Source organism: Natator depressus, chromosome 9, assembly GCF_965152275.1.
Source record: "Natator depressus isolate rNatDep1 chromosome 9, rNatDep2.hap1, whole genome shotgun sequence".
In the NCBI taxonomy this organism is placed as follows: domain Eukaryota; kingdom Metazoa; phylum Chordata; order Testudines; family Cheloniidae; genus Natator; species Natator depressus.
In genome coordinates this window covers 94,711,822-94,730,367 of record NC_134242.1, presented here as the reverse complement: position 1 = coordinate 94,730,367, position 18,546 = coordinate 94,711,822, and positions in this window count along the sequence as shown.

The window sequence follows — 18,546 nt, the reverse complement described above, 5'->3', positions numbered from 1 at the left end:
CAGAGTCTAAAATTTTGTGGAGTTATAGTTAAGCAAGCATATTAATACACGTTGTTTGCAGTGCTGTAGCAGCCCTGTTGGTCCCAGGATATTAGAGAGACAAGGTAATATCTTTAATTGGACCAACTTCATTGGTGAAGGAGACAAGCCTTTGAGCTTACACAGTTTTCTTCTTCAAGTCTGGGAAAAGTTCAGAGTGTCACAGCTAAATACAAGGAGGAACAGGTTGTTAAGCAGAAGGAGTTAACACAGGTTGCAAAAGACCATTCAAGGTGAAGTGGGCAGCTAACACCTCTGCAGTCGCAGGACAAAGGTGAGTTAGTGGGTTATAGATTTTTGCATGAGCCATAAATCCAGTCTCTTTATTGAGTCCATCCATAATTTTTAGTGTCTAGCAAAATTATGAATTTAAACTCCCAGCCTTGTCTCTGTCACCAACAGAAGTTGGCCCAATAAAAGATATTACCTCACCCACCTTGTCTCTCTAATATTAGTACATGTCAGAGAATTGTAGGAAAATGTAACTGAATTTAAATAAAATGCACCCTGTAACACTTATTTGCATTTGAGATAAACCTATTGTTAATTGATCAAAAACAGAACATATAAATGCGAAGAGCTTTGCTACCAAACAAATGAATCATCTTTTAGAAAGGGAAAACTCACATGACAGTATCCATTTCTGAATGAGTCACAGGCGGTAACAATTTACAGCTCTAGAAAAAGTCTATTCTTTGAGTCAACGGTCTCCATCTCTAAGCATCAAAGCTGATCAGAAACTGGGGTGAAAAAAATGGCAAAACTTCAGAAAATTGCCATTTTTTGTTTAAGTTCTCCAACCACTCAGTTCCACTAAGGATACATAATATCCTCTCTCTTTTCTCTTTTAGTCCTCACCCTTGGGCTCTGCTATTTGTACGTAGTAAAACTTTTCTGTATTTCACTTTGATTTTTTTTTTACTGTTGTAAGAGGTAATTCTATTCTACGTGTATAATTACACGTTACTTCTCATTTACTGCACGCTGCAGTATTTTTTAAAATGGTATCAAAATTAAGTTACAAATAGAAACTTAACTTGAGACATTCTCCATCATTATTCATCTCAACATACACACTCCGAAACTTTGCACATTTATAACTCAGTGTCGCCTCTGCACCATACCACTTGAAGACATGAGAGTTCATTTAAATGCTCATCTGCTTTTTTCTCCTCAGAAGTTGGGCTGTTTTTACGCCTGATGGTTAGAATGAATTAAATATTTTGAACTCATCCATCAGATGTGGAAATGGTCCCTGAATTGATGAGAGTGTTTAACAGTTAATTGAACATTTCTATTGTGAACTTTCATTGTTCTAAAGTGCAGGGGACAAAGAAAAGAGGATCAGGGAAACATTCTCTCACACCACAAGTATTTCTATCCTCTAGAGAGCTGCCAGAATTTAAATAACTGAGGGCATCTTGCTGTGTTAGTTTTTGGATATTGAAAGTACTCCCATGATCTGAAAAGTATTTTCATGGGACATACAAGCTCACTCTGAAAAAGAAAATCGATAAAGCATTTTCAGGGACCGTATTGTGTTCATGCTCATCTTACATATATATTGGCTTTCCTAGACTTCTAATCCAGTTAAGCTCACTTCTGTATCCAGTGGTTACGTGTGTATATACCCACAACAGCCGTCTCTCCCTCCGTCCTGCATACAGTGCTTTACTTAGTTTGTCCTGTTATTGAATAGCATGCTGAGTGCCTATATAGCCACAGCATGCAAACTGTTAGCTGCCAAAGCTGGTATTTTCAAAGGGGCCTAAGGGAGTTAAGCACTCAGCTGCCACTGAATTGCAGTGTGATTTGTGCACCTAATTCCCTTAGACACCGTTGAAAATTCCAGCCTAGCAGCCTAAAGCAAGGAAAGGATGAAAGGAACCAGACTGGAGTGTTTCACCTGGAGGTTCCTGTAAGAGTCTTCATGATCTTTCCCTGACTTTTACTCCCTCATCTTGTAGGCCTTGTACCCCTTCTGGGCACATCAGACTCCTTGGATCAAGCAAAGGCAATCTGTTTTCAATCTGAGATTGTCTTAAATTGTAGCTTTACCACTTTCATTCCCATGGTCCTGCTCCCTCCACTGGCACTCCAACTTCTTTTTCTTCTTTTCTCTGTCCAAGATACACCAGACATCATACAGTCCCTTAAGAAATTGACCTGCTCCCTTGAACCTTTTCCTTCTCCTATGCTAAATCTTGTCTCCTTTCTCTTGTACCTCATATTGCCACCGCAGTTAGGGTTCCCACCTTTCTAATTGCTGGCAATCAGACCTCTGAGGCCCCGCCTCTTACCCCAAGTCCCTTCCCCTGTCACTCACTCCTCTCCCACCACCTCTGTTGCTTGGTGGATTGTCTCCACCTCCCTCCCCCCACAGCTGGGCTTCCTCTGCTCTGGGGCTGGGATGGGAGCTGTTGCAGCCTTACAAGGAACTTGCCCGCAGGTAGAAGGTGGCCCTGGCTCCAGGGGCTGGCATGGGTTAATGACCCACCCCGCGATAACTGGACTTTGGGTGTCCGGTCAGTGCATCTGACCGGACACTGCCAGAGCCCCTTTTTGACCTGACTTTCCAGTCTAAAACTGGCCACCTGGCAACCTTAGTTTTATGGCACTGTTTCTAAAATGTCAAAACCTTTCAACAATTTCAAACCTTTTTTCTCAACATTTTTTTCAAGTGGGGAAATTCGCTGCACCTGAATCTCTTTCTCTAACAGTTTTAGTCGGGACAAATGGGCATTTTTTGATGAAAAACCAATTAATTGAAACATTCCCAACCAGCTCTCATCAGAACTGTACTTACTAGGTTCTTCAACAGGATTATAGCTAGCAGCTCAATATTCATACATGTGGACCAAACATTGCTGTCTACATTGGCCTGTATAGCCCCCTTCCAAAGACTATTGTGCCATTAGATGCAGAGATTTAGCAGGCTTCAGAGTAGCAGCCGTGTTATTCTGTATTCGCAAAAAGAAAAGGAGTACTTGTGGCACCTTAGAGACTAACCAATTTATTTGAGCATAGCTTTCGTGAGCTACAGCTCACTTCATTGGATGCATACTGTGGAAAGTGTAGAAGATCTTTTTATATACACACAAAGCATGAAAAAATACCTCCTCCCACCCCATTCTCCTGCTGGTAATAGCTTATCTAAAGTGATCACTCTCCTTACAATGTGTATGATAATCAAGTTGGGCCATTTCCTGGTGAACGGCGTACACCCACAAATCTGCAGGTACACCAAAAGGTTTGTTTCCCTAAGGGAATTAACAATATTTACCACAGCACACATGCATAAATTTGCTTACACTTAAAACACCTCACGCTCATGGTAGCACAGGAGCATTTCCAATCCATTACAGGGGGAGCAGTACTGCTGCCTTAGGGAGTGTTGGATGAAGGACTTTAACCAATGTGTTTTCATATGCTTAATTACTTACATAACTAAGTTTGCAACTGTCATTTCTTTCTCTACCACTTTTTGCCAGGTCTGTATAGCAAATCTGGATTTCCCCTCTCTTTCCACCAACTGCATTTCCCAAGAGACTTGAAATATCCACGGCTCTGTAGCTTTACTTTGTCATTTTTGCACCACCAACGTTATTGGCACAGTTCTGGGGTTAGGATTTGCTAGTTTACTTCTGCTCTCTCTGCCGGATGTACAGCAGAAAAGCAAATGCTCCAACTGGTTCACATTTTACATGAAGTATCACGGGTTCTCTTTTCCTTCATTACAACTCCATTTGTTTGTTTGCCACAGTTAGCAGTTTACAGTCAACACTGAATGATGAATTAAACTCGTAGTGCCACGGACTGCCCTGTGTCTTGTTGCTTCATGTCAGGTCTCAATACAAATAAATCTGTGGGAGGCCATTTTGGGGTCAGTCAAACTGATCTGGATAAAATGGCACTAACCTTCACCCCCAGACTGAAACATGTGCATGCAGGTGCCAAACTATGAATATATTATTTACACAGTATATTAAACCAGTATCTTTGCTGTAGCTCGACAGAGTTTGTAAATTAAAGGGATGGTTTACAGATTAGGAGTGGGATTTTCAAGATGCTCTGTGGTAGCTTAATTCTGCCCCCACTAAGTCAGCAGAGCTAGGGCAATACTCAGTGCTTTTGAAAATCTCACCCATAATAATACCCTTCATTTCACCCATTCTCGTCTGTCTTGTCTGGTTAGATTGTAAACTCTTGAGGGCAGGGACTGCTTCTTACTATTTGATGGTGCAGCACCTGGCACAAGGGGGCCCTCATCTCAGCTGGGGCCTCTAGATGCTACCAAAATAGAAAGACTAAATATCATAAATCGCAAGCATGTCGGCAAAATTATGGATCCCACATTCACAAAATAGCCCAGAGCTGGCAAGTTTGTAATTTATCCCCAGGACACTTGTGGATGCCCTGCTTTCTTGGCAATCTCTCAGGACTCTATTTTGATCTGTATCATAGTCAGACCTTGAAGAGTAAAGGCACTGTAGATAAAGTGAGCAAACAAGGCACTCTCAGTATGGGGGCCTAGCTATGAAATGAGCTGCCAGAGCAGATAAGTCTGATCACATCTTTTCCACCATAACTGGAAGATTCTTCATATAAGGACCCCAACAGAGCTCCCTAGAAGCTGGCAAAGAAATGGACACGCCATGAAGGTAACCCTGGCCCTCACCCCTGTGGATCGCTCTGTTCCCAAAAGCTGCAAACTGGCTTCCTCCCTTTGAACCACCTCTCCTTCACTCTCTTCCCCTGCTTAACTCCTGTTTAGAGCAGATCCTCTATTGAAGCATTCTCTGCAGCTGCTATGGGGCAGACCACTGCAAGCCTCTTGGCCCAGCACTGCTCCTTCACTCCCATCTGTGTGGGAGTCTGCAAGCCCTATTTTATGCTCAATGGGTGTTGGGCACCCAAGTGCTTTTGAAAATCCCACTCGGTGCCTAAATACCTTTAAAAATTGGGCTTTTCATGCCTATCACTAAATTAGAAACAAATCCTTTGACACTGCCTCTCTGACATGGCTGATTTGTACCTGAACCCATTTATTATGGAGTTGAATTCAAAATTTCATCTAGCATATTGAATTCAAGCAAAGCAAAGAGCTGGAACCTTCCCCTTTGATCTGCCTGAGCAGTAACTAGTACACCCGGATAATGGTCAGTTTCCAGGATTGTCAAGCCCAAGCATTCAAAAAATCATCAGATGGACTTACAATTCATGATTTTTTAATACATATTTTGAGTTCTTTTTCATTGCTTTCTGAGCCTTCCTGGTGCATTTGAGCCACATATTCAAGCTTTTCTATGCAACCACAAGTTCTAGAAACTTGAATGTTAAAAAATAAATAAATACTGAGATTTTCTGGTAATCCCCTGACTCCAGGAGCTGAGGCTTTAAGAAAAACACCAAATATCATGAACCTCATGCTAAAATCGTGAGTGTTAGCAATACTGAGAAGCTTGTCTGCAAGGTGGGGTAATGTGCTCTATGGGGATTTTATTTTTAAAACTCACAGATGGGTTGTATATTCATTGGTCTATATAGGCCCTGCTGGTGCACATTAAAGGTCCCCTAGTGATCATTATCATAGTGTTGTTTCAAACAGCACTATGCTAAAGCACACCAGCCGGGTGTACAAGGATCAGTTAACATGCAGCACATTAGTGAGCATTAGAAATCACATCCCTGCAGAGTGCAATACCCCACTGCATAGACAAGCCCTGAGTTTATAGTCAGTTTTTGATATAGTTAGAGTTCTGAGATAGCAATCAGATCAGAGACTTGAGTGCAATTCAGCTAATTAATTTTAGGCCTTAGCCTCATATTTATTACAGAATTTAACATTAAAATTTTAGGATAAAATTTTCCAAGACAGGCATCTAGCACTTGTCATGCACATGTTGCACAACCACCCATTTGCAAATGTGAAGATTGCCTTTATAAGTGGAAAGGGGGCATTTATGGATGCAAATTAGCCCACAATCTTCCATTCTGCATGTACCCATACTGGATTGCATACACACTTGCAATTTTATAGGTTTTTGGAAGCCCAGTGTCAATCTGGCCCTTAGTATTTAGACTATCAATACTGTTAATATCTCAAGGAAGCGGAAGAGAGTTCAACAAAGTCCAGTTGAGCCAAAATGTACCTGTGTTGTTGGTCTAAAGAAACTCAGCCTGGCCTCTCCACTGCAGCTGTGGAATGCTGAATTCAGTACCCTCCCCCACCTATGCAAAAAAACCTACTTTCAGAGCCCATCCAGTCTGATCGCTATCCTCTTTATATCAGTTAGGCTCAAGGGGATGACACTGATTGACTCCATTTCACATGTTCAGAGAGGCCGGTGATGACAGAACACGGGTGTGGATTCTCCCCCGGTAACCAGAAAGATGTGAGTTCAGTGCTTCTGATTATTAAGGGCCAGGTTTTTAGAAAGTCTCATTGTGCGCCTGGCTTTCCTGTGCCATTATTGCAACGGTGTATTTTCAAACGATGAGCACCCCACAGCATAGCTGCTTGGGCTTCGCTGAACGTTTGAGCATGCACAGACTTTAGTAGCATATGCAAATAAGCATGCAATTTGGCTGCACAGGAGAAATGGTTTCCGGTGGGCCATGGGGATAGTAATGGGAGGAAACTGAACAAAAGAAAATTTATATCCAGTATTAGGAAACGTCTAACACTGAGGTCTATCAGATTGTGAATCAGCCTGTTAAGTGAAGTGGTGGTAGCACCGTAGCGTCAGGAAAAGTACACTAAATCCTTGAGAGAGTGTACTGCACTTCTAGGAAGCTCGCCTGTGCCGGCTGGTGAAGGAACAACAGATTCAGTAATGGTTTCCCAACCCACTGGCTGGGTTGCAGGGGAATGTCTGAGAGAGGCAGGGGCGAATAGAAGGTGAACACGTGCTCTTTTTAGGCAGAGTGCGGCCTACCTCCAGTTGTCTACTGTAGGGGAGCCAGGGACTGTTGTTGGCGGGCTCTGGCTGAATTCAAGTTCACTGGATTTTACTGATAATATGGGCTCCCCTCATTTATTTGGATGCCCGATGCAATATTGTTTTCCGGCCGTAAGGTCTATGGTCTAAATTCTTCCCTCTCATTTACATGTGCCACTCCTTTTGAAGTAAGTCAAAGGGAGTTGATATGAATGGTGTTAAGCATATGCTTCTAAACTCTGGTGGGTCGTTAGATTACAGACCTTAATACACTAATCCGTTTACCATTTTTCTTTTTTCCGCCCCAATTAATTATCACATTATCATCCCAGTCACTCTCTCCAGAACTAAAAATCAATCCTCTCCACCATCTGAAAGCTTGGAATGCCTCTCTAACTATTTGTGTGATAGTGGGTGCTAATCACGTAAGAATAATACAAATCAAGATGGCAATCCAGAAAGATGGGATTTTAATGTCCAATGCCTTTCTTCCTGCCAGGGCTCGAAATGCTCAGACATGATTGGAACAAATGCTTTTAGCATCAGTAAACGTTTCCAAGAACTGGTCCTGGAGCAGCGATCAGAAAGAAAAGAACGAGATCCCTGGTAAATTTATACACTTGTGTCCCAACAAAAAATTTTTTTCTTCCCCTTGCTGCGAGTTAAAGCGAGACAATTTCAGGCAGTTGTTGTGTGGTGACAGTGGAAATCAAGGGACTTACACATTTATCTAGTTAGGAAACATTTCATACCCCTGTAGCATGCTGAGACAGTCCCACGCATTGTAAATGGTTCTTGTAGTTTGGCGCCTCCTAAATGGTTTAATAGACTGTTATAGATACTGATTATTTCAGACACTTTTGAGATTCATATCTTCTAACAAGATAGGAGGCTCTGATGGGGAAAAAAAGAAAGAAAAAGAAGGTGGAGCTACACAATGGAGCATAGTAATCACTATTCTATAGGGGCTATTGAAAGATTTGAAGATATAATGAGTGCAAGTAGCTTTGCAGATTGTCCAATCAGAGCATCAAAAGGTATTCTGTATCTTTATGCACACACAAATATTTACAGATCTTTTAAAGATCAAGTCTGGCATTATCGGTTTACGGGCTGTATATTGTCAATATACACGGTGACCTCAGAAAAGCCTGTGTTCTGCTGAAGAAATGCTATGGTATGTTCGGGTCTGCTGGATCTCCATAGAGTGGGCCTGGAATGCATTGCTGAACAATACCCAGAGCTGCACAGAGCCAAGAATGAAGGGCAGCAGAGTTTGATAACCACATTAAAGCACCACCAACATCTGTTCTAGCCAAAGACAACACTATCTCCAGGAATTAACCTTCTGAACCACTTAATCATTAACCTCAGCAGAGAGAAAGTTAGACAACAAGACCCTATTTGTCAGGAGCCCCTCAGAGAGATGCGGCGAGCAATATTTTACTGAGAACAGCGTGAGAAGGACTTGCCCAGCTTTATACATTTTAAACACAGAATATATTTGTGTGGGAAACAAGGAAACAATGGGTGTAAATAAACAGCTGATCATACCTTGAAGCGCCCATTCATTTATCCTATTTAAAATGGGTTGACTGTCCTGCACTGCCAGAAGTAACAACACGCCCTCTAAACAATTTCAGACACTTAATTCCTATTAAAGAAATAGCCCCTCCCCATCCCATCCCATAGATGGAAGATTTAGAAAAGCACAGTTATGGTACAAATTCTAACTTAAGCACATATTTCCCTATTCAATTAAGTCTGTTACTGAAATAGAGATTTGGTCTGAGAGATTCATGATCAAGAAATCCGTTATTATTTATTGGCATTACCATAGCACATAGGAGCCTCAGTGGTGGACCAGGACCCCCACTATATTAGCAAAGCATTTTTACTTAACGATTGTTTGCTAATACAGTATCTCGAGACCACCCTTTGCATCATGCTGATTTGCCTATACGCTGAGCAAGTGCCGTCCCATGTGATTAACGTTGTTAGTGTTTGTCTGTTTGTTTAAAGGGGGATTTCCCACCTGTCCCCAAAACCATGTTTGTAGCAAAACTTTGTGCCACAGTGCCTGGGCCTGGTGCCCCATGGCTCTGCCCCCACGTAGTCGTTGACAAAGGAGGGGTAAAGCACTGCTGCATTGGAACGATCATGTTGTACACCCGCTCTGCATCAGTGTCAATGACCACAGAAGGTGCAGGACAATGGAGAGTCAGACTCCACCTGCACTGTTGGATATTGCCAACGCTGGTGGTAAATAAAATAAGTATCATGAGGGTTAATGGTCTAAGGCGAGGCTGCCATTTTGCAGTCAGCCCTTAGGAAGGGGCAGCGCAGAGCTGGATTGCTCCAGGAGCAGACTAGGGTCTAGTCCCCTATGTGCTGAGACCAGCATTGCAGGTAGCAGGTGGGTATCCAGGACAAGTGGTAGTCTAGCCCCTACTGTTTGTACAGCAATAGGAGCATGTCGTGTGCCATATAAATACGAAATATTATTACGTAAACCCACCTCATCCAATGGAACCACAATGGCGCCACTGTGTGTTTGCGTGGAGAGATGGGCTTTCACACACATAGAGGAGGGAGGAAGGTTTGGGCCTGTTTCAATGATGGGACTGGCTAACATTTACAGAGGGAATGAATAGAACAGGTAATCATCAAGTGATCCATCCCCGGTTACCCATTCCCAGCTTCTGGCAAACAGAGGCTAGGGACACCATCCCTGCCCATCCTGGCTAATAGCCACTGATGGACTTATCCTCCATGAAATTATCTAGCTCTTTTTTTAATCCTGTTATAATCTTGGCCTTCACAACATCCTCTGGCAAGGAGTTCCACAGGTTGACTGTGCATTGTGTGAACAAGAGTCAGAAAAGAGTTGTAAAACTTCCATTCTCCTTTGGCTATCAGTCCATTTGGGGATACTTCTGACATAACTGGCTGTCTTTCTTCCTCTTTGCCTGCCTTATTTTTTATATATATTCAAAATCAATAAAAAATGAGCTTGGAAAATAGGTCTTCACCCACAGTGACACCAAATCCTGCAAGGTGCTTCCCAGGCAATTAGATTTTCTAACAGGTTGCTTCATTCACTGTAGTAAATACTCCTGCAAATTGATTTCTTAGGGTTTATTGCTTTCAATCCCCTTGGCCGATTGTTGCAGTTCGGAGGTTGAGCGGTAGAACTGCTTTTAAACCACTTTCTGCTGAGGCTGCTATATGGTAGCAGCAGCAGACCAGGCACTGATCCTTTCACTTGGGTAGCTGAACTCATTAAATGTAGGTAATTAATTGGAGCTTTGCAGGGCTCCTTTTGTAAAATTGGCAACAAGCAAGTCACAGAGGCTGCATTGACTGGCCCCCCTTCACCTGAACGCCCTGCCCAAACACCTGCTGCTCATAATTAAGATCTATTGCCCACATTTACATAGCCTGATTTGTATCTCCCAATGCAGAGACACAAAGGAAAGCATTTATTGAAGTAAAATGATGGTTGAAATTATGCTCAGGGTATGGCTTGCTTGGGCAGCTGCTTGTGCTAAAGGACTCTGACATGAGTGTTTCTATTTTAAAAAGTATATGTTTTGATTTAATTTAAAGAAAAAGCATGTGGTGATTTCACCCGGTGAAAGATAATAGCCTTTTCATTAGATAACGAGAGTCAAAGAAGCTGCAAACTTAACAGCTAACTGCGAGCTTCATTAATGCAGAGGGCTGTGCACAAGTAGCTGCAGAGAGCTTAACAGTCAACTTGGGAAGCATGTCTTTTCCCCTCATTTTGAATTGGCTGCTCAAATTTATGCATTTGCTTGAGAGGGGGAGAGAGCCCTGTAAACAATTATACAGACTTTGGGCATGTGTGCGCACACACACCAGGACAAGATGAAAACCATCTATGGTAAATTTTAACCTGGATTCACCTGTGAATAAGGACTCCACCGCCCCAGGACTAGGCTCCAGGATTCACCAGTTCTAGTGCAGCTGATAAAAGACAATCACTGCCTTATTTTAATTGCTCCCATCAAAAACGAGATTGCCAGTGCCAAATTTCTCTGAGGAAAAACCAGGAGGGAGACTGGTAAGGTGGGTGACTCCCCTTCTTTCCAGCCCTGAGTTCTGGGACAGTGCGCTCCTTGGGTTGCTACCTCTGAGGTACAAAAAAACCAGGACCTCCAGGATGATCCTGAGACCACTAAACTGGACAGTTGGCTGTGTACTGAACAGATTACGGATTTCCTGGGACGGCTACCTCAACAAAGGTAGAAGAAGGTGAGCTCTGTGTGGCTCAAAAGCTTGTCTCTCTCACAATAGAAGTTGGTCCAGTCAAGATATGACCTCACCCATCTTGTCTCTCTTATATCCTGGGACGGACACGGCTACAACCACCTCAAAAAAGGGACATTCCTGGGAAAACCTGAATAGGTGACAACCCTGTGCTATTCCCCTGCCTCTCCACAAAGAGCACACCCCCCCCCCCCCATATTTATTTATTTATTTATTTGAGGGGAGGGCAAGTCTCTAAGAACTCATTTGAAAAAGGCCTGGAGGACACACAAAACTTCTTAGGGCTGGTATTATCGGAGCAGCAGCCTCTACTGTAACTTTATGTACCGGCAGAGGTTGGTGCACTTTATGAGCAACACCAGTACCACTCTGTTGGCAAATTCACCAGCCTGCCTTACACAAAAAGAGGACAGCCTAGAAGATAACAGATGCCATTCAAAGAAGATCTCATGGTGTCACGCCATGCCTATGCTCTTAAAAAGACAGAGGGCCAAATCATATCAGATACCTCAGTGCTAATGCAGAGATGAAGTCAAAGTTCATAAGGATTTTCGCTACTGTAACTGAGATCAGAATCTGGGCCAGAAACCTTACCCTTCCCTGCCCTGAACTTCCTTTAGGTCTCTCCAAGAGCATGCACTGAGAAGAGCCTTACCCCTGTCTGACTCCCCTTTGCCATCTCTATGAAGGGCTTAGAACCCGTTTCAACCATTTACTCTTTAATTCCATGTTTTATTTACTTTATAACAAGGCACTGATGGTGGAAGAAGCTCTGGCTCCATTTTCCATACCCTGTACCTCTAAATGCAAGAATCGCCTGCTCAGAAAAAGCGGTAGAGTGGGGGTAGGAATCAAGAGCAAGGACATTTGCTAACAGAATGTTGGGAATCATTAAGAAAGGTATAGCTAATAAAACAGCAAATATCATATTGCCTCTATATAAATCCATGTTATGCCCACATCTTGAATACTGCATGCAGATGTGGTTGCTCCATCTCAAAAAAGATATATTAGAATTGGAAAAGGTTCAGAAAAAGGGCAACACAAATGATTAGGGGTATGGAACGGCTTCCATATGAGGAGAGATTAATAAGACTGGCACTTTTCAGCTTGGAAAAGAGACTAAAGAGGGATATGATAGAGGTCTATAAAATCATGACTGGTGTGGAGAAAGAAAACAAGGAAGTGTTATTTACTCCTTCTCATAACACAAGAACTAGGGGTCACCACATGAAATTAATAGGTAGCAGGTTTAAAACAAACAAAAGGAAGTATTTTTTCATACAACGTGCAGTCAGTCTGTCAAACTCTTTGCCAGAGGATGTTGTGAAGGACAAGACTATAACAGGGTTCAAAAAAGAGCTAGATAAGTTCATGGAGGTTAGGTCTATCAATGACTATTAGCCAGGATGGGCAGGAATGGTGTCCCTAGCCTCTATTTGCCAGAAGCTGGGAATGGGCAACCGGGGACAGACCACTTGATGATTACCTGTTCTGTTCATTCCCTCTGAGGCACCTGGCATTGGCCACTGTCGGAAGACAGGATACTGGCCTATATGGATGTTTGGTCTGACCCACTATTGCCATTCTTATGACTGTGCACCCCAATTCCTCTCACCCAGACTTTATGGGGTTTTTTTTCTTTATAATTTTCCTTAATCAAAAGTCATCTAGACTGAAAGCACATTGTTCGGGTTCTTGTACCTTCTTCTAAAGCATCTGGTGCTGGTCACTGTCAGGGATAGGACACTGGATTAGATGGACCTTGGGTTTGATCCATTCTGGCAATTCCTATGTTCTTTGATGGTGGGAAATGTTAAAAGAAGGGAGTTCAGCCCACTATGCCAGTCTAAAATTGTGCCTTATCTCTGAATTTCCTTGGTTGTGGGGATTGAAGCTCCAGACACCAAAATTCCTAAGTCACAACACTGCTGCTGAAAAAAAGTCTAGGGATTTTTTGGTAGTTGAGTCTTCAGTAAAAAAAACAAAGGTTCTGTGAAGGGATAAGTTACTAAACTGTATTAAAATATACACGCAGGCATATGCCAGAACTAGAAATAAAAAGAGCACATTATTATTTATCTGCGACATAACTTCAAAATAAACCCTTTGGAATACCTGTTCAGCAGGCTGTGGCAAATAAGAAAGACAAAGAGAAACACAACACTGGGAGTCATTAATCTAATTAATTAACCCCATGACATTGTCATATGAAGAATTTATCTGGCAACCAGCAGAAGCAGATCCCCAATCATTTCACCATGACTTCTTCTGCAGATTAGCAATCACACAGGCCCCCTGCAGTTGACTGTTAACACTGCAAATGATCAGAAATTAATTAGCCAAATGCTGTGCACCCATCTGAACGTTTTTGTTTTTAATAACGGTTATGCAGCCATGTTTTCTGACATGTGGGGAGAAAAATGTTAGGGTTGAAACAAATAGGTTGCACCGCTGCTTTCTGATGAAAAAAGAAAAAAAAACAAACTTTCAGCAAGCTGCATAATAGCCTTCGGGACAATAACCAAACACTGGTAAACAGAAATTAAACAGCATACCCTGAAAATGAAGACATGTCCAAATCAACTCAGAGAGGCCTATTATTTTTGGAGAATAAAAATAATTTGATTGGCATACTTTTCAGGAAAAGAACAGGAGGACTTGTGGCACCTTAGAGACTAACAAATTTATTTGAGCATAAGCTTTCGTGAGCTACAGCTCACTTCATCGGATGCTGTAGCTCACGAAAGCTTATGCTCTAATAAATTTGTTAGTCTCTAAGGTGCCACAAGTCCTCCTTTTCTTTTTGCGAATGCAGACTAATGCGGCTGCTACTCTGATACTTTTCAGAGGAATTAAGTTTGTTGTTTAGCTCAGTTGGGATGGGATTAAGTTGCTCTGTAATCTGCATGCGAGATATTTATTAATTCAGATCCAAACCAGCACGTCAAATTGAAAAGCACGATTTTAAGGTAGCTGAAAGATGCATCATGAAGCTTTTCCTGATTGTTATTTTCAGCATCCTGACAGAGTTGCAAACAGTGTAACTCCAATACGCAGAGAGGCAACTTGACACAACACTCAGTGCTTGTGGGGAAGCATGCAAGGCCTTGTCTAAAATAAATTCTTAATAGCCATATGATTCTAACAAAAGCAGAAGGATTCTCTCTTATTCATGAAAGCAACTGTCCTTGTAAAGGGAATTCCCATTTCTTGGGAAAACGAGGATTGTCCATGTTTTAATTGTTTCATATCAGAACAAAACATTGCCATCATGGAATTTCCAGCAAAACAATCCATTCCAGTGCCCGCCCACCAGCTGGGGGAGCCAGTCAGCCAGCAGGCAAGCGGGGCAGTCAGGGAGCCAGCTTGGGTTTCCATCAAAAGTGTTTTTTTATCCCAAAAAGCGTCAGAAAATGTTCAACCAGCTCTACACTTAAGTATGTGTTTAACTTTGAGCATGGGCTTAAGTCCCATTGAAGTCACAAATCAGTTAACTCTTTCTGTAGCTAGAACCAAAAATACAGACACAATCATCCACTAATTGCATGCCTGCAGTGCTGAGAAGAGACCCTTACAAACCTATGGCTCCAGAAACACAGGCCAACAAGTTAAATGAACAGCTACAGCTCAGCCAGAAGAGGCAACTGCTCAAAAGAAGGTTTGACTTATACCATTAAATAGATAGGAAGGTAGAAGCCAATGAGTCACCTTGTCATCCCCATCATTAGATGAAGGTTTCTAACCATCAGAGGAGTGAAGTTTTGGAATAGCCTTCCAAGGGAAGCAGTGGGGGCAAAAGACCTATCTGGCTTTAAGATTAAACTCGATAAGTTTATGGAATCATAGAATCATAAAATATCAGGGTTGGAAGGGACCTCAGGAGGTCATCTAGTCCAACCCCCTGCTCAAAGCAGGACCGATCCCCAATTAAATCATCCCAGCCAGGGCTTTGTCAAGCCTGACCTTAAAAACTTCTAAGGAAGGAGATTCTACCACCTCCCTAGGTAACGCATTCCAGTTAGAGAGAGATGGTATGATGGAGGAGATGGTATGATGGGATAACATGATTTTGGTAATTAACTGATCTTCAAATATTCATATTTGAGCTTTTAGGGTGCACGTCTGAACGCAAAGGGCATGAGAAGGAATGAGGGAGCTGCCTTCAGGAACCTTGCAGCCTGGAGCTGGCTTGCTAAATGAGCTAGAGACACCCGGCATGGGGTGGGACACTCCACCAGCTGGTTCCCTATGAGAGAGCTGAAGCACTTGTTTGAGAGGGCTGACTCTAGGAAGGGTACAGTGGAACCAGTGCTGAGCAGGACAGCTGCCAGCTGAACCGCAGGGCAGGTCACCCCCTAAAACCTTATAGGGCTCTCTGAAGAAACCCTTTTGCTCACCCAGACTCCAAGGTGACAGCCATGACTCGGGACAGGTGTTTGGGCTGCTGCAGTTTTACTTTGGAGTTGTCTGAATAAACCCAGAACCCAATGAGGGTGGTGATCGGACGAGCAAGCGTGTGGAGTCTCTGTAATAAGGCCTGGAAGAGGCAAAATAAATGGCAGAGCAGTGCAGAGGCATGCTGGCCATGAGAGGGCACTCAGGGGCAGCCAACTCATTTAGAGTGCACTTGGGTCACATTTCCAAGTTTCTGTCTTCAACCAGGAGGGTTAGAAACTTACAAGGTTCTCACATATGGTACCTACATAATTGTAGGTCCTGGGGCTGTAAGAAAAGCAGCAAACATCGTGTTGGGATGCAATAAAATGGAGAGAGAGGTGGCAATTGCTAAACTCCGCCCTAACATGCAGAACTGGCTGCAAGAGATTGGAAGTGGCCACATTTTCTAAAGGCCTTTAGATCCACCTGCAATATTTGTTGTGTGTCAGTCAGACAAGCAAATGGATAAGCCTGCACATACTGCAAAAGGAATTTTAGAAGCCCTTGGAATAGTTGACCTGCAGTGTTTTGGGCACATGGTACTGAATAGGGGCTTTACTTTAAAGAGAGCTTGGTTTTTCACTGGCATGAAATTCGCAGTTGTGCAAATAGTAATCACTGTTCCCCTGTCAGAGTTGGGTTCTCAAAATCTCTCTGAGAGAGAGAGAGAGAGAGATCATACTCTAGAGCAGGGATCGGCAACCTTTGGCACGCAGCCCACCAGGGTAAGCCCCCTGGCGGGCCGAGCCGGTTTGTTTATCTGTTGCATCCGCAGGTTCGGCCAATCGCGGCTCCCAGTGGCCACGGTTCGCTGCTCCAGGCCAATGGGGGCTGCAGGAAGCGGCGGCCAGCACATCCCTCGGCCCGCGCCACTTCCCACAGCCCCCATTGGCCCGGGAGGGCAAACCGTGGCCAGTGGGAGCCGCGATTGGCCGAACCTGCAGATGCAGCAGGTAAACAAACCGGCCTGGCCTGCCAGGGGGCTTACCCTGGTGGGCCGCGTGCCAAAGGTTGCCGATCCCTGCTCTAGAAAAACATTACAAGATGTGCTTCAGTTGATGTTACCAAAATTTAAAAGGAAATAATGTTCTCAGCAGATTCCACCATGAAAAATCAACTTTTGAACAAGTTGTCTGTAAACCAAAATGACAATAGCTTGTTTATTTCTAGATCAGAAACTCCTTTCATGCGTTCTCCTCCGACCACAGATCCATTATAAAACACATGTCCTGCTTTGCTGAAAAAACAAAACATGGAAAAAACATGATAAGGAGCAGCTTTAAGTACAATTTTCAGAACAACATGGTTTTTGTTTTCTTGCGCTTTCCTGAGTGACTTGTCATGTCAGATAGTGTCAGTCACATCCAATTATGTGACTTTACGACTCCGAGACATAAGGCTCCATGACTGATGCACCTCGATGTAATGCATTACAGGATGACTCACCCTCTGGGAAACTTAAAACAATGCACTTTTCAAAAAGGTTAACCCCTGGATGCTGGGAGTCAAATTTTGTTGGAATACATCCCATTACTAGTGATATGAGAGATGCTGACCATTGGCTCTAAGGTATAAGGAAAAATCATGATTTTTCAGAAAATAGATTGTTGTATACAAAGTTTTTATTATTTTAACAGACTTTAACTGGCAATATTTGCATTGGATATTAATATACGTGAAGGTGGCTCAATATCCTTAATAAGAAACAGTAATTTTTCTTAAATTTCAGAACTTCTTTCTCAACAGCCAAATGTGATAAATGGAACCGAGCATTTCCTTGCCTCACTTATCCCTTTCTCTAATTCACAGTCACATGTAACAGGTTTTATCTACTTATTTCTAAGAAGAAAAAAATTAGATGTTTTGCCTAATGATACTCTTATATACCAGCCACTAATCAGCTGTTATAATCAAAAAGATAGCAGACAGTTCTCAAATTGAATAATTTACAAGTCATTATGGCTTCACAGTGGCATGTTTTGTGGCTATGTATACAACGTTTAAGTAAAATATTAATTACCCCATGAAAACTCTCTTTTTAAAAATATTAAATTGTCATTTGTAGCTTCTTTCCCCTTTTATTGCAAAAGGGCTGAGAACAGTGGGATACTCCAAACTACCTTTTTTCAGAGTTAACATATTCCCTGAGACTTTGGAAGTAATTTGATATTCATTTTATACAGACAAAGGAATACAGCGAATGATACATGTATTAGTATTATTCAACACCAATTTGCGCTATTTTTTTTTTACAAAATCTATATCTAACTAGAATTCTTAGCTAATCTAACAAAGGTGAAATAATTGTTCTGTATTAAAGTAATGTCGGTATTTTACTTTTAGGGATAACACATTTCAATATTAGCTATTATGTCTCACAATAGTACTGGATACTTGCACCACCGCTTGGTGATTGGGCCTGGAAATCATATTCTTTCCTCTACACAGTCTCTATTTTTAGCTATTTTAACCCATTTTTAGAAAAGACTAAAATCAATAAATAAAATGGAACAGATTATAACCACAGCCTGTTAAGAATTTCCATATCTAGCTAATGAAATTCTCAACCGCGTGTGGTCAAAACAGGTAAGTGAAGAGCATGGCAGCAGCTAAAAGAAGTTGCATTCTACCTGAGATTCATTAGGGACATTTGTTGACTATGCACCTGCCATTTGGGTCCTTGCTTCCATAGCTTGATTGAGGAGATACCACTCATATACAAGAGCCAGATTCTCAGCTGGTGCCAGTTGGCGTAGCTTTCATGGAGTTGCACCAACCGATACCAGCTGAGGATCTGGCTCTACATGTAGCAGCAAATCATACTTACAGTCAA